Source organism: Callorhinus ursinus, unplaced genomic scaffold (assembly GCF_003265705.2).
Source record: "Callorhinus ursinus isolate GAN/ISIS: 27379988/994484 unplaced genomic scaffold, GSC_fseal_2.0 scaffold22, whole genome shotgun sequence".
Lineage (NCBI taxonomy): Eukaryota > Metazoa > Chordata > Mammalia > Carnivora > Otariidae > Callorhinus > Callorhinus ursinus.
Genome location: NW_027397084.1, coordinates 2257639 through 2263735, shown reverse-complemented (window position 1 = coordinate 2263735; position 6097 = coordinate 2257639).

Genomic DNA, 6097 nt, shown 5'->3' with positions numbered 1-6097 from the left:
GTGGAGGGAATGGGCTGGGCTAGAGGCCGACGTTTACTCAGATCTAAAGACAACATCCACCCCGAGCCCAGGCCTCTCTTGGCCAGATGGTTCCGGAGACGCCTTAGCATCTGTTCCTCTGTAAATTATCCAGTGCTCCCTCCTGCCTGTCCTCTCTGGTGACAGCTGGAACAATTGTCCAGGAATTCCATCTGCTCTCCTGTCCTTCTCCCCTCCACAGCTCATCAACATTTCAGAACGGAGAGGTATCCCATTTCCCTGGGGCTAGGGATGGGAGCTGGGTCTGTCTCTTGATGGAACTGGCCTCAAGCCCTCACTTCTCCACGAACACACACAAATAAAACCTTGGCAGAGATTCCTAGGGTCAGTCACCTTTATTTGCCATTCTGTCCATGCGTTTCAATCTCATACAACTTTTTTTATTGTTAATTTTATAAAATCACACTAAATGAATCAGTCATACTGGTTCTTGCAGAGCTTAAAATAAGGGCTCCCAATCATTACACATCTCCACGTGGTTCCCCTTGAGTTGCCCATACAGTACTTTCAAAATGTGGCATTCATTATGCTGTAAGAGCACAAACTCAGATTTTTTTGAAATATGACTTTTACCATTTACTAAAAGAAATTTGTGTGAGAAAGAAATGAGGAAGATGGCTTTCTTTTCTAAATATATATAACCTTCAGATCCCCTCTCTATGTTTCCAGAAATTGTTTTGGGATCCACAGCAGGATCACAGGCCTATGGACTTTCAGGTAAACAAACTTATGGTATATAAATTTGAAAAATGATCCAAGTTTATATTTTTTGAACAGAAAAATTGTCAGTAAACATAAACATACTTTTTTAAAGAGAGAATTTTTTTTTTTTTTAATTTAAGGTTGGGGGAGACAGGGAGGGGCCGAGGGAGAGAGAGAGAGAATCTTAAGCAGGCTCCATGCCCAGGTGAAGCCCAATGCAGGGCTCGATCTCACAACACTGAGCCTAAATCAAGAATCAGATGCTTAACCAACTGAGCGACCCAGGCGTCCCAACATAAACATACCTTTGAAAAGAAAGGGAGTCACAGTCCTCCAGAGCTTTAAGCTTTTAGGATATGTGAGATTAAGTTCTTTTTGAATGAAAGATGAAGAGGCTGGTTTACTTCATCACTCCTCACTCCATGGAGGTAAAAATGCACATGTGTAAGCCTATATATTCATTAGGCCACAATTACATCTTTGTTCACCATCACTTAAGAGACCTGTGAAGAAGGGACAAAGATTAAAGACCCTTTCTCATGGGGCGCCTGGGTGGCTTAGTTGGTTGAGCATCCAATTCTTGATTTTGGCTCAGGTCCTGATCTTGGGGTCCTGGAATCAGGCCCTGCATCAGACTCTGTGCCCAGCAGGGAGTCTGCTTCTTTCCCTGCCCCTCCCCATGCATGCTCGCTGGCTCTCTCTCTCTCAAATAAATAAATAAATCTTAAAAATAAATAAATAGATTGATACAGACATACATAGATAACCCCTTCTAGGCTTTCAGGGTTTTACAGAGTAGATGCAATTTGCAGAAGAGTCAGTTTCACTACATTTTGATGACGGTTTTCATATGATTGTGCTTTGGTGTCCATGGGGCAGTGGGGATGCAGGGCCTACCTATACCAGCATGATCAAGTATTTCCCAGCACACAATCCACCTAGATCCAAGCATTCTTTTACCTGATTTCATTTATGTAGACCTAGTCTCCCAGCTGGAATGGATGTATTAGTGTGTTCTGGGGTTGGCCTGACAGACTGCATAGGCGGAGGAGGGGCTTGGACTAGAAGTGCCATCTTGGACAAAGATAGCAATTTGAGCTCCAGGTATTGGAGGAAACTGCTGGGGAAAGACTTAAAACTGTCTTGCACTCAGCCCCAGAATCTCTTGAACTGTTCATCATGATAGCTAGAAGGGCCATTGGCCATATGCAGCTTCTTTGGTTGCAATTGACATTATGTACTAATAGTTTGAAGACAGGAGGCTGCCTATATTCTTATTTATGACCCTGGCTGGACATGCTGGACCCTATTTACATGGTTCTTTGGAGAATGATTTCAAAAGTTCAGGAGGTGATAACTTAGTCTGCTTTCCAAATTTAAATAATACATATTTCCTAATTCTTCTATTAATAGAAATCCACAACTGCCACCCTGGTGGATAAGCTTTTATTATATGTAAATGTCTTTTTCCTAACTCAAGATGTTGAATTTGATGGGAGCCTAAGAAATGTCATTTTATTTTTTTAAAGATTTTATTTATTTATTTATTTGACAGAGAGAGCATGTGCAAGCACACACACAAGCTGAGGGAGGGGCAGAGGGAGAGGAAGAAGCAGGCTCCCCACTGAGCAGAGAACCCGATGCAATGTGAGGCTGGATCCCAGGACCCTGGGATCATGACCTGAGCCGAAGGCAGATGCCTAACCAACTAAGCCACCCAGGCGCCCCAGAAATATCATTTTAAAGACTTTGAAACTTGGTGGGATCTTGCATTCTTTAATATTCTTAAAGCCACTTAACTCTTGGAAAATACTTAATGAAGGTAGGAATTCAAATAAATATTTCTACACCCGTATATGCAATAATGCTCTTCATAGCAGCATTATTACAACAGCCAGAAGGTGGAAGCAACCCAAGTGTCCATCAGTGGATAAATGGATAAACAAAATGTGGTATACACATACAGGAATATTTTTCAGCCATAAAAAGGAAGGAAATTCTGACACATGCTACAACAGAATGAATCTTGAGGACGTTATGCTAAGTGCAATAAGCCAGTCAAAAAAGGGCAAGTACTATATGATTCTTCTCATATGAGGTAGTACCTAGAATAGCCAAATTCTTAGAGACTGAAAATAGAATGGTGGTTGCCAAGTGGTGGGGCAAAGGGGAATAGGGAGTTAGTGTTTAATGAGTACAGGGTTTAATGAAAAAGTTCTGGAGCTTGATATTAGTGATGGTTGCCCAACAACGTGAATGTTGGTAATCAGTGTCAGTGCCACTGAACTATACACTTATTTTTTTTTAAGGATTATTTATTTATTTGAGGGGGGGAGCAGGAGCAGAGGGAGAGGGACAAGCAGACTCTGCATTGAGCAGGGAGCCCGACACGGGGCTCGATCCCAGGACCCTGAGATCATGATCTGAGCCAAAATCAAGAGTTGGACACTCAACCAACTGAGCCACCCAGGATCCCCTGAACTGTACACTTAAAAATGATTCAAATGGTGCGACGCCTGGGTGGCTCCATCTTGTTTTCTGGCTTCTGGTGGAGTCTCATCTCTCCCAACTCTAAGGCGGGGACCCCCTGGGGCAGACTTTAGGTCTCTCCCTTCAGACTTTGGGTACCCTGAGGTGCAATCCTGGGCCTCCCCTCTCAGACTTCAATTTTGAGTCCTGGGGAAGCTCAGAAAGTGCAGCAGAAACAGCTTGTCTCTGTCTTCTGGATGGTACTGGGACCCTTTTGTCAGGCCCTGCTTCACTCTGGGCCAGGAGGGGCTGGCCAGTTCTGCGGCCCCCAGTCTCTTTGTTAAATCAGCACCTGAAACTTGGCCACTTCTCAACTAACCCCAAAGCACACAGTCAGTGTCGGCCTTGCCCAGCTTCTTCCCTTTCCATGAGCAGGTATCTCCTGGTGCCCCAAGCCTGGCATCCAAGGGCCTGAGACCTGGCACTCCAGCCCATGAGGCACACAGTAGGCCCTGCCAACATACACATACACACACACACACACACACACACACACACACACACACACACAGCCAAAAGCTGAGGCACAATGGCTGGTAAGGATTTCAGCCATTGAGCAACTGGCTCCAACTCCTTCTGTGAGGTTGGAGTGAGGGTGGAGGACAGGAAACAACCAGTGGGGAGGACATGCCCAAAGGCCCTGCTCTGGCAGAAAGTCTCGGTGGAAGGTGGCCTACTTGGACATGCTTGACTGCTTCTCTGTACCAGCTCAGCTCCCACTTGCAACCTCCCCTTGATGGGCTGGCCAGACTGGCTTGGAGAGATGGTAGCAGGACAAAACCATCAGGTAGCTGATTGGCCCTTAGCCGGTGAGGACTGGGACCAGGCCTGCATGCCCCTGGGTCTCCAAGAGGTCCAGGGCCCGCAGGTGTGTCTGGTCCCCCTGAATTTGGAGTGTGTGGCAGTGAGTGGGTGTGCCTGCCCTACTAGTCTATAAGCTGTTTGAAGTCAGGGTCCAGCACTTTTTTTCATTCAGATTAATTCATTCGCTCACTCAAAGAATGCTTATTTAGCTTCTGGGGTCCCCTTCTAACCTCTGACCACAGTGCTGACTATCATGCTAGGCTCCGACAGGGATGAGGAGAGATATTTGTTAGTGGGTCAATGAATGTGTGAATGAATGAGTGCCTAACCTTGCTCCCCAGTTTCTTGTCTCTGCACCCTCATTTTGTCTTGGTAATACACATAACTCGTTGTTTGGAAAGGAGGCTAGGGAGAGAGGAGGGTAATGTGAGAACCCACCCCTCAGGTGAGCAGCAGAGAGGCCGAGAAAGAGGAATCCATGTGCCTGGGGGCCCTGGAGGAGGGATTTATTGGCAGGTGCTCAGGAAAGAAATGCTAGGAAAGTGGGGAACCCCGACAGGCTTGGGAGAATGGGGTGTTCTAGAGCAGGAGTTTACCATTCGGGTCTGGATCAAAGCCAGAAATGAACCTCATATGTCTATCAGCACCCCACCCAAAACAGAGGCCACTATTAAGGTAGGCTTAGGAGAACCGTAAAGTCATCAGGCTTCCTGACCAATCCACTGCCAAAGTCCTCCCTAATTTGTACCGTGAAGCAAAAATTAAAGCTAAGAGTTAGCTAGCATCAGCCAGGGGGGCTCTCACCACCACACAGCCTGTACCAGTCACTTCTCCCAAGAATAAGACAGTGTTTAAGAGCAGGGTCTCTGAAGTAGACTGCCTGGGTTCATATCTTGGCTCTATCACTTAACTAGCTGCCTGGACATAGGCAAATGACTGAAGTTCTCTGTGCTTCAGTTTTCCTATCTGTAAAACAGGTTAAGCATAGTACCTACCTCACAGCGTTGTTGTGAGGCTCAAATGCATTCATGCACGTAAAGTACTTAGAAGAGTGCCTGGTGCATGGGATACCCATCTATTTACCAACAAGGCCCTTGGGGCTCAGAAAAGCTAGATGTCTCCTGAAGGTCACCCAACTATGGATGATGAAGCAGTCTATGGTACTCTTGCCTTGACATCACACAGCTTGGAGAGAAGCAGGAGCGATCCTGGGCTGCTCGGAGCCAGGCAGTGAGTGGACAAGGGTGGAGTAAGAACACTCATCTTCAAGGCACTTTGGAGAATGGATGCATGGGAGAAAGGGGTGGGCCCGGACCCGAGGGACCACGTAGGAAATGCTTGTCATGAGTCTGGCGTAGTGAGGAAGGTGTTGACAAGACTGGGGCAGTGGGATAGAAAGCTCCCCGACAACTTCTAGGGAGCAGCTGGAACAGGGGAATGGGAAAAAGAGAGGAGTCAGGGATGGCCTCAAGGTTTTAAGCCTCAGTTACCCAGAGAATAGCAGGATCTCTGCCAGAAACAGGTGATTGGTCCTGAGGATTCTTGGAAATCCAAGCAGTGAGACAAGCCCCTCTTTCTTGGGGGATTGTTAAATGGGGGAAGCAGGGGCGCCCGGGTGGCTCAGTCGTTAAGTGTCTGCTTTCAGCTCAGGTCATGATCCCAGGGTCCTGGGACTGAGTCCTGCATTGGGCTCCCTGCTCCGCGGGAAGCCTGCTTCTCCCTCTCCCACTCCCCTGCTTGTGTTCCCTCTCTCACTGTGTCTCTCTCTGTCAAATAAATAAATAAAATCTTGAAAAAATAAATAAATAAATGGGGGAAGCAGTGTGTGTTAGAAGCTGTTTTGCAGAGACTAAATGCTGCCTGTTATGCCAAGGGGTTTCCACCCCTTGTAGTAGATGGGTTCTCAAAGATACTGGATCAGGGGCGCCCAGGTGGCTCTGTTGGTTGAGTGTCCAACTCTAGATTTTGGTTCAGGTCATGATCTCAGGGTCCTAGGATCAAGCCCCACGTCAGGCTCCGGGCT